We start from the raw sequence: 10,788 nt of genomic DNA, 5'->3' as shown, positions 1-10,788 counted from the left end.
TTTTTCTTGATAATGACACAGCACATAATCTTGAGAGCCTGGGGGTAAAGTTTAACCGTTTGAAAAAATGACCCTCTGTACTATTATGAGAACTAGAAGGCTTCGGTGCCCGAATTTTGTTCCTTCCATAACAGAAAACAATTCAAAAATTGTTGCTCAGTCTGAGCGTTTTGGCTGGAGTAGGGTTAATTTTCTTTAGTGACTAGCATGGGACTGCGTTTTGGATTTGTGTTGAAAATGGTGTTTATAATACAGGGATGTTTTTCTTATTGCTCAGCAGCATTTGCACGGAATCAAGGCCTTTTCAGCTTCTTGTACTGCCATGCTGGTGAGGAGGCTGAGGTTGTGTCCTGTTTTCAGCTGGGATAAAGTTAATCTTTTCTCAGTAGCTGGATCAGTGCTGTGTTTTGGATATCAAATGAGAGCAAACTGATGTTTTGGGTTTTGCTAAGATGTGCTTATCCTAAGTTTAGTACTCTTTTTTTTTTTCCGTCTCATGCTCTGCCAGTCAGAAGGTACATAAAAGAAACTGGGAGGCAGCATAGCTGGGAAACTTATTCGGAGAGTCCCTTGGGAAGCGGCTCTTAAAAAAGAAGGGGCTGTAGTCAGAATCACAGAAAACCCTTGTATGATCAGCACCTCTGTATTTCTGAGTGGGAAGTTGGTTGTGCCATCTTTTTTTATAAATATGGTGAGAACATGATGACAAGGATAAAAAGAATCCAGGCAATGGAATATTTTTCAGGAGTTGATACAGCTGAATATGATAGCTTAGCTTCAGCAATTACAGTTTTACAGTGTTAGCAAAGATGAAGGAAATTTTCCTTTCTTTTTTCTTATCTGGCAACTTGTTTATTATTGGGTAAATGTTTTTTGGTTTTGGTTAATTTTTCACATCCTGGGGATTCTTTGATTCTGAAATTGTTCTAGGTCTTCATTAGGACAAATATTAACCAGAAATGATACAGAAGCAGCAGGGAATCTAATTTTGTGTGCAAACCAGTATTTTTTTTTGTGCTTTCTCTAACCCTCTTCTCTAATCTTCTTCTCACTCCATGTTCTCAGCAGATGTATATCTTTAGTTTGATGTCCACCACTGGGGTTTCACCCACAGATGTTGCTCTTTGTGGAGTCAGTTGTGTTACCACCTTTACTGGTGAATACAAAATTCCCTGTGTCTGATTTGTGTCCGTTTTCAGATTCAATAACACTTGCTGATGATTGTATGCACTTAACTTCATAATTAACATACTTTAAATTCATTGTGCTAAGGCTCCTCCTCTCAGCTGAACTCTTGCTGTTTTAACAGGAGGTAAGATACAGCTGTCATGAAGCACTGGTTAGCCAAACCCGCTTCTCTGCAGGGAGAGACGTGCACTGCACAATGCAAATTCACTAAAAGCATTATTATTTTCCACACCAAGTGTCTCATGACTGTTTATGAAAATGCCAGTACAATCAGCATGTTGAATCTACAGAGCAACTTCATTCCCATTGTCAATGGTAGAAGGAACAACACACTGAAAAGGAGCTTTCAGTTCTGCTTTGGAAGTAACTAGATGCAATAGATTTATAATATTGTGTGAATAAAAGGAAGAGAATCCTGTGAGTGCAATGCAAAGGAAGTCAAAGCCCAGCAGCCAAAGAGTTTTAACAAGGGACCAATTAAGCACCTTTGATCATTCTGAATGTTCATGAAAGAGAATGTAAAATAAGTAGATTGAAGAACACAGTCATAAATGCTTTTGTGATTGAGATAAATTTGTTTTAAAACCATAAGTAAGAGTTGAAATTGATGGAAAATGGTTGCTAGTTTGTTTAGAGGCATCATACTATTCTGAGAACACCAAGAAAAGAAATATGTGTAACCTTTATTCTGGAAATAGAAGGAAAGTTTCTGCTTATATTAACAGCTGCAAAAGTGTTCTGTAGGAAGCAGGATGAGGCACAAATTAAGAAAGAGAGAAATAAATAGACGAGCATTGTGCAAAATAAATAGGATTTAATTCAGACAAAGATAGTTCTGAGAACAGTAGAAATAGTGATGCTCATGTCCACTGGTAGTTAAGCCATAACAAAGAAATAGAGAATGGGAAAATGGTTTTGTTAAGGTCTACTAGAATTCCCACAAGGACTGTAGGATCCTTGTCAGGATGAAGAGCCTGTACTAGCCATATTCCCTTAAAACACAATCTGAGTCTATTGTGAATCCAGTTATAATAACAGGACTGGTAGCATCTTGGAGGCCATCACTTCTTGCACTGAATTTTTTCTTTACGAAACAGTGGACTTCCAGTTAAATTAATATTTGATTACGTATTAAAATATAAGTGTTTATCAATGGATGACTCAAAGCCAGTAGGAACTTCAAGTATTGCACTCGATTCCATATGGCCAGTGGTGCCCTAAGAACAGCTGACATTATTTTGGCAACATCACAAGTATTAATCAAGTGCTCAATTCACTGTTTTTCCATGTACAACTGGGATTTAGATTCCTACAAAATGACAATGTTGGTATCTTCACAGAGTCAGCACTAGTGTAATGTCTACATGTGAAGGAAGCCATCGTAAACTGAGCGTACATTTCTAATACTCAGCTGGTCTAAAATAGTGCATTAACTACAGTGGTGATGCTCTTCCATTTACAACAGCAGAGTACCTGTACAATGATCTTTGGTTTAAAAGGTAGATTCTTCTCAGAGTATAGGACAATTTTTTCAATTCTATTTTATTATATCCTTGGTAATTGTTTGTGTAATATATAGTAAACCTTGTTATTTCTTTGGAAGTGTCTGCTTTCAGTGGTATTATGAAAAATTAATAATTGCTTCACTGAACTGCCATCATACTGTCATGACAATAACACAACTGCCATTGATTACTGACATTTTATACATAGTCTTACTCCCACTCCTCTGTACACTCCAGGTTTCTGTTGATTTAAACTAAGCCAATTGCAGTACTGACATGGTGTTCAAAGACAGCTCCATCAGTCTCCAACTGTAACAACAATAACATCTTTAAATTAGACTGAAGTTTTGCTTTCAAAATGGCTTTTACAGTGAAAGCATCTCTCTATACTTCACTGCTTGTATGTTTATGACATTCTGACTGTAATTGTGAGAGAAATAATTTAGGTTTAAAAGCTATTAGTCCCAGATGTACAATTGAATTCTAGTCTTCATTACAGAAAACACAGCAGACTAAAGGAAAGCAGACAAGGTCGAAGCTGTCCAAGGAGCAGTGAGAGGAAAAGGTGATTATGCTGGCAAAAGCCCACAGGTACATTGCCTTGTTGAGTCATCTGATTGGGGAAAAGCTACATCTTTAAGGAATGCTGCTGTCCTTTTAGAGGTATTGTGTGGAGGCAAATGCCAGGGAGATTTATGTGCTTCATTCCCTGACCTGTGATAATGCATCATTAGAGCCCTCCGTGTTTTCCACCTTTGTGAACAAAGACTCATAACGGGGACGATTATGAAAAAAAGAAGAGGAGAAGCCACAGCAGTGGCAGCAGGGGAAGCGTGGCTCAGGCACACAGAACTTCACTCAGAAGTTGAAGTGAGTTATGTTTTTTTGCCTTGCACCTTCATTTCACTTTATTCTAAGGACTACATCCCTCCCTGCTTATCTGTCCAAAGCTCAGACTCCTTGACAGAATTGGAACGTAGCACAAAGCCAAAACACACATTCCCCCACTCCCTCAGTTGTCCCTCTTATTTAACCCTTCACCTTCTTGGTGGGCATTAAAATAAATTTAGAGGCATAAGAAACATATAAGGAGAGCTGAGGTCACTCGTGATCCCCAGTGAGAGCTCTAGTGGGATCTCTGAAGTGCAATGATAACACTGAAAACTATTTCATGGCCCTGTGTACCTTTGCTTTTATCCTGACCCCAGGCAATCTTTTTATTTCGCTTGCTGAAATGCAGGGCTGCTCCTCTAGCTGACTGACTAGGGAATAAGTTTATATGTATTTAACCAAACCAGACTAGCATCCCCTCTTCTCTGGTCATGGATGGATATGGATTCAAGCAGTTGTAATGCTTTTCTGAGAACATTACCAAGACATTTTAATCACGGCTTACTGCACTGGTAGATTAGTACCCAAATGCAATGACCTTCTTTTGCTGTGGACATGAAGATGCCAGAAAACCAAACTGTACTATTCTTTGTCTTGATCCGATAAATTAGGATTAAATAAACAAGAGAGACAAGTGCGATGTACTTTGAAAATCTGAGTGCACCTGTTTTGTAGTGGAAAATTGGATGTTCTTTTCTTCCCCCTCACGTAAAAACGTTGCTGCCTGTGTTTATCTCCTAGGGAATGACACTATAACCAGAATTTATGCATGGCTTCCTACATATTTTGCATTTGGAGGTTATTAAGGAACAAAACAACAAAGAAAAATTGGTGTGCATTAGGAGGTATTAGAATACATTAGTCTGACTGTCTGTTCCTCTGCTGGGGTGAGGTCTGATTCCACAAATGTGCACGAGAAAGTGTGTTCTAGGGGGGGCAGAAGCATGGAGGAAAGAGCTACCTGAAAGCCTTGTAACCATATTTAAGGGCAGCCATTATCCTGAAGTGCTATGACCAAATGCTATGTTCTTGTGCATTGTTATTTTGGCACTTCCATTGAGAAAATGTAAATGTCAGATACTTCCACATCAAACTACCTGTGATCTGTAAACACTTTGTTTTAGTCTGTGTGGATACACAGAAAGGAAGGAAGGTCCCATCCTGTATTAGAATATCAACTTCTCAAGCCAAGAATGTTTCAGAATATCCAGCCCAGTTCTTTTCTCAGTCCTACTTTCTAGTGGATACAGAATGAAACATTTTACACCATGTTGGAGTTTATGGCTGCATATATCAACAGATATAAAAGTAGGCATGCCTCTAGTCATCTCTGCCTTCTTCCATGTCTTGGAAATGGTCAGAGCAGCACCTTCCATCTTTGCGGAGAGGTGCAAGTGCATCGGTTATCAGGTGCTGAGTTGGATGTGTTTTGTCACGTTCCATGTTAGTAGCTGGTTTCTATCAGCAGTACTGCATTAAAAATTGAGAACCTCTGTCTTTATTATCTAGCATGTCAACATCCAGACAGGAGTTGCAATGCAATGCTTACTTTCCATATTGAGGGGAGTCTATTTCCACATGTGCAAGCAACCAGCTGGTGTCAGAGGCAGTGGCATGTTCTGCACATGTTCACAGTCAGAATTCAAATAGGGACCGCTGTGATCCAAAAAGATATAGCTTTGCATGATAAGCAAAGGAGGAAGCCTCTATATCTTTGAGCTTTACTGAGTGTTTGCTAGAATACTCTCACCTCTTGATTACTCTTTCAGTGCTTCTGATGGTATGGAAAATAAATATTTCAAAGCAAACAAGAAAAACAACCAAGCAACATAAAAAGGTGAGGCATAACAGATGTTTTGCTTAAGCAGGTTGTATAATACTGACATAAAAAAGAAAGTGTTTTATTTCTTTTGTGTCCTGAAAGGCATGTAATAAAATTAATTTTATTACTACCTGGTGTCTTCCTCAGGTGGTCAGGTAGAAAAGTAAATATATTTTTATAATGCTTATAAACTGTTGTACAATATCCTAATCACATATTATCAAAATGGAGATAGTACAGAAGGTTTTGATGCACAAGACCAGTGCATGACAAGAAAGACTGAAGTTTGTGCAGTTTCATTCTGTGTATTAAATTCCACGAAAGCAGCTCTACAGGTAGAAAGTTGTAGCTGAGTTCAAAAATATACATTTTATATGATTCATTTTATGAAATGGCAAGTGTAATTCCAGCACTTCACTTATTACATCCTTGACTCAGCTAAGTGCTTAAGCATCAGGCTAAGTTTAAGTCCCGCTGAGATAACTTGCCGTGTAAAATAAGTCATAGTTAAATCTTTGGCTCAGTTGAGGTCTGCTCCAGTGAATTCTCTAATACTCCTGGCATGTGAGTGTCTACTAAAGCTCTGCCTATGCAGCCAGATGCTCCTGTGAAGAGGGTGCCACAAGTCAGTGAGGTTTTAGACAGTTGGCCATGCAGAACTGGGACAATATTGCATGCTACAGCACAAAATATACCAGAGCTCCCATTGCTTTTTATCTTCCACTGATAGACACCTGCTGTGCAGGTAGCAACGAGGGATAATACCTTAGAAGGGATGCTAACCAAACATGCTGAATTATTGGGAAAGCAGAAGCATTTCAATTATCTGAAGCACCTGATATCCTGTGTTGCCAATCAAGGTTCAAGCTCATTCGAGCCTTAGATGAACCTTCCTAACATGTCAAGTGATTTGGAGTCTGTTCCCATTTCTGTTGAGGACTTTGTGATTTCAAAAACTTTGATACATAATTTTTTCCCTTCTTTCCCAAAATATCTGCCATCAGACAATAAGCCATTTCAGCAGAGTATGGCAAAGAAAGATGAAATATTGCACTTCATTAGAAATTAAATACATAGTAATCTCTGGTATCTTTGATCTTCACAATTAGTAAGAAAGATAATAACAAATGATAATTATTAATAAAGAGGGATTGTCAATAAATAATATAAAAATGCTTTCTTAAACTGCATTCCAGCTGTATACCTAGCAGCCCTCTGGAGGTGCAACATTGTTCCTCATTTTATAAATGTGAAAGCTAAAGTGAGATTACAGCCTTGCAATAACATTTCCTGATATGTTTCTAGTAGAATTACATTACATGATGAAACCAAGAAAAGTCACTTATGACCATATCACTTGTATAGGATATAATAGGAAAAAAAAGTAAGAGATTTGCAAAAACAGAAGCCTGTCCTGAGTTTTGCACTCAGTAAGGGCATCCTTTTGTAGCAATGCCTTAATTCTCTGCAAGTATTGCTGTGGTGCAGATAGCCGGAGATGTGTGGATCACCTGCTATTGTTCCTAACAAAGCATTTGGATGACTGAAGCTTCTATGTCAGATCTGTTTTTCATAAACACTGTCTGTACTTTCACTGCAGTCCTTGGTTTTGATCAGTTTCTTAAAACATGCATTTTTTGGGTACACAAGTATTTAATTTTTTTTCTCATTTAAACTGCTTTTATTCCTGCATTACCTCTTCAGGCAGCATGGGAAGAAGATGGCAGGAACAAAATAATACAGGAAAAAAGTGCAAGCACCACAGTGTGCTAGTGATATTAAGTGATAGGTGGAAAGGAGAAATGAAGCTTTTCATCTGACAGTTTCAGTGGTATGCAACTGTTTTAGGAAGAAGGTTCATGAAATACATGGGAAAATATGTGGAACATTACCTGGAGAAGAATATTCAATGTCACTAAGTCAAAGGAAGTGAATATATTATTTCTGAGGAGAGATGAAGTAGACGGAGACAAGGGAGAGGACAGCAGATTAATGAGAACAGTGACCAGTGTGTGGGAAGGACAAAAGAGATACAGATGCAGAAGGCTTGCAGAAGGCTTGCATCACACACTAATAATCAGCTGTTGTGTTTGTAGTGTCAAACAGAAAATATTGCTGCTTTATAGGGGTGAATGCTCAGGGTATCCTCTACAGGTGAAACTTTATGTAAGGCAGATTTAACATGTACACAAATTCCAAACCACTCAGGGTCTTGTATACCTGACTGGCCCTTTCACTAGCAATGGGAGGTGTGGGATACAGTGCAAGGAGTAAATTACACTCGCCCCTTGGAATCACAGTTGTCGATCCTGTAAATATTGCATGCATGGATAAACCTTAATGCTCTTGCAAACCCTGATGCTGATGTGTCCACATTTCAGAATATTTTAATATGAAAAAATTTGAAAAACAAGAAAGAATCTTTGCCCAATTACTTCATCAAGTAATAATGAAGTGTAGCTGGCGTTGCAAAATATTTATCATTAGGTTGCAAGATATCCTCCCACGAGTCATAAATATCCACTTCTCACGCACAGAGGTCAAATGAGTTTTCTAACATTGTTCACTAGGATGACAGTGGATTCAGGAATCTGCATTCACTGCTCCAATAGAAGTAAAACTTTGTTCTTGTGTGGTTCTGGAAAGTCTTGCAAAAGAGGGATGTTTAAACTCATTTAAATGGTGTGAAATCCACCTCATTGTTCATCCAGTTCTAGAATTTAAAAATCAGATCCATGTAGTCAGACTTTAGAAAATAATGTTCCAAGAATTCCTCCTGTAAATCTTGACATTAAACCAGTCTTACCATTGTCTCACCACTCGAATCATTTATTTAAGCGGTGATAATAAAAGGTGTCAGCAATTCCATTGTAAGCTCTTGAAGATTTCTGTGAGCATTGACCTTTAAGTGTTTGCATCTTGACAGGTGAGCCGTTCCTAACGTCTCCTATGAGATATGGCCGGGCCAAGGGGTCAGGCACGCTAATGATAAAATTACCATTTACCTTTTACCTCACCAGCCTCAGTGCCTGACATTATAAATGTAGGTAACCTTTCACCTGAAGGCCCTCTTTCTTCTGCATTGCCAGGGATTATGGAGAAATGAATGTGCTCACAGCTGCAGAAGAGGCATCAGTCATGAAAAAAAGGGTGCTTTTGGTGATTCTGTCCCTTTATTTTTCTCCTTTTTTTTTTTTAAACCAAAATCGTATTTTTGGAAAAGTTTGAAGCGTTTTACCCTGTTTTATTTTAAGAGATTGTTATCTGGCTATTTCTATTCTAGCATTCTTAATCTAGTCAAGATTTTGTTATTCTGTTTGATATTTGATATTCTGTTCTTTCTTATTAAGATGAAAACACTGTTTATTAATTAATTAATCTAACTGATATCACAGTAGTCAATAAGGTTTCTTTCAGAGATAAGTGACCACATTCATGAGACTGTATTGGTGATCTTCATTGTTTGTCATAGCCCAAGAGAGTCAACTTGTTCACCTTTGCATCCTCATCTTTGCATGCTCAGGTTTTCCTGAGCTTCCTCAATTTTCTGACTTGAGTCAATATTCCTCTCCAAGAGGCAACACCACTCAGTCTGTGGTAATGGGTACACGATGAGAGCTTTGGAGGTATCAGTGTGACTCTGAAGACAGCTGATCTCCCACCCACCTGTAATGTGCCTGATTGCTCACAAGTAAACACTTAGACAGCAGGATGTACTGTGAAGCTCAAAAAACAAGAGTGGGGTGTATTTACTTCTCCACATATAAACCACCTCATATTTCTCAAATCCATGCTTATTGTGGATAGGATGACTATCATGCCCAGCAGAAATATTAAAGATGGTGCTAGGTGCAGAGCCTGCATTTGGCTGGTTCATGGGCAGGTGATTCATACTCTGGCTTGAAATATGTATTCTTCTTGCCAGCGTTAAAGCATATGAGGGTGGAAAACATACAAAGAGACAGACACAGAAAATGAGATTCAGTTCATTTCACTGATCAAGAGCCAAATGATCACAAGCTTTAGTAGAATTACCTCCCAGAAGAACAGCCCCTTTCTGATAAATGCAGTCATGTAACTGCTAGGGCATAAATCATGCAAATTGAAGACTATAGCTCAAATATAAATCTTTATATTAAGTTTAGTGAAATTTGCTATTGTGTGAACATTATTCATATCTATGAATCTTCAGGCACAAATCTTGTTGCATTTTATTTGTGTTAGGAGGATATACATTTTGCAGAAGTTTCGTTCAGTGAATATCTACCTTAATGAAATTGTGCTCTGGGAAGTTTATAAAAATTGTTTCATCTCCTTCACAGTGGAAAAACCTGAGCAGACCTATTTCTGGTTTTATCTATTCATGTACACACACAGAGTTCAAACAACTTATAAATGAAAGGTACAACATCATTTCTGTATCAAGCTGGCAGAGTAAGTAAAAGGCTTGGTTAGTACATATTGAAAGGACAGTCAGGTTGCGTGCTGAAAAAAAAAAAAACACAGAAGAAACATTGTCCCTTCTGGAAAAGTGTATAGCTCTCCTCTCACGTTAACCTGCACTGCTTCTGCCATCAGGGAGTTTGTGAAGTAGTGAAGCAGGACAGAAAGCACAGGAAAAGCCTTCCTCTGGGAAGCTTGTAGTCAAATCAAAAGTGTTGAAAGGACACAGACAGGGATGTCATTTGGGCTGGATAGCCTGACAGAGTTATTTCCAGGCTTATCAGGTCATGTTCCACTTGTCTGAATACTCTTGTTTTACTTCTGTGCATCAATACAAACTCAGCCCCCAGCACCAAAACCAGATTCATTTCCACAGTACAAAGGGCTTAACTGTGCTTTTCAGCAGGTTTTCCTCCTACCCCTCTGCCTGTCTTTCTCCTGTAATGGATTGCTGCTCCTACATTCAAATTCTGCATTTGAAGTGATGTAACTATTTCCTAGTTACAGCTTAGACCACGGAGCACACACAGTACCATACAGATATAAGGAACTTTCATAACAGTATGAAAGGTTGCAGAGACTCCATGGATGTAACAGGAGTTGCTGGCAACATTTATAAATGGATTTTATGGGTTATTACATAGTCCCATCCACTGATCCATTTCTCTGGGACTGGGACTAGTATTTCATGCTTCCACAAAGTTCCAAGCACACAGTATTAAATCTGTTGAGGAGTAAAAAGAATCCTGCCAGTAAAATATTTCTTTCCCCTTCTCTACACTACAGCACTTTGAAGGATCAGTACAGGCCAGGCTCATGCAGCTGGGCAGTTAGTTTCTGATTCTTAGTTAGGAAACAGAAATATTATCACCACTTAAAGGGCAGATTCCTGCTTTGACAGAGAACACACATTTCGCCCTCACAAAACCTGCAGTGTTT

The sequence above is a fragment of the Corvus hawaiiensis genome, chromosome 1 (assembly GCF_020740725.1).
Source record: "Corvus hawaiiensis isolate bCorHaw1 chromosome 1, bCorHaw1.pri.cur, whole genome shotgun sequence".
NCBI lineage: Eukaryota > Metazoa > Chordata > Aves > Passeriformes > Corvidae > Corvus > Corvus hawaiiensis.
Note: the sequence above shows the minus strand (reverse complement) of the source record.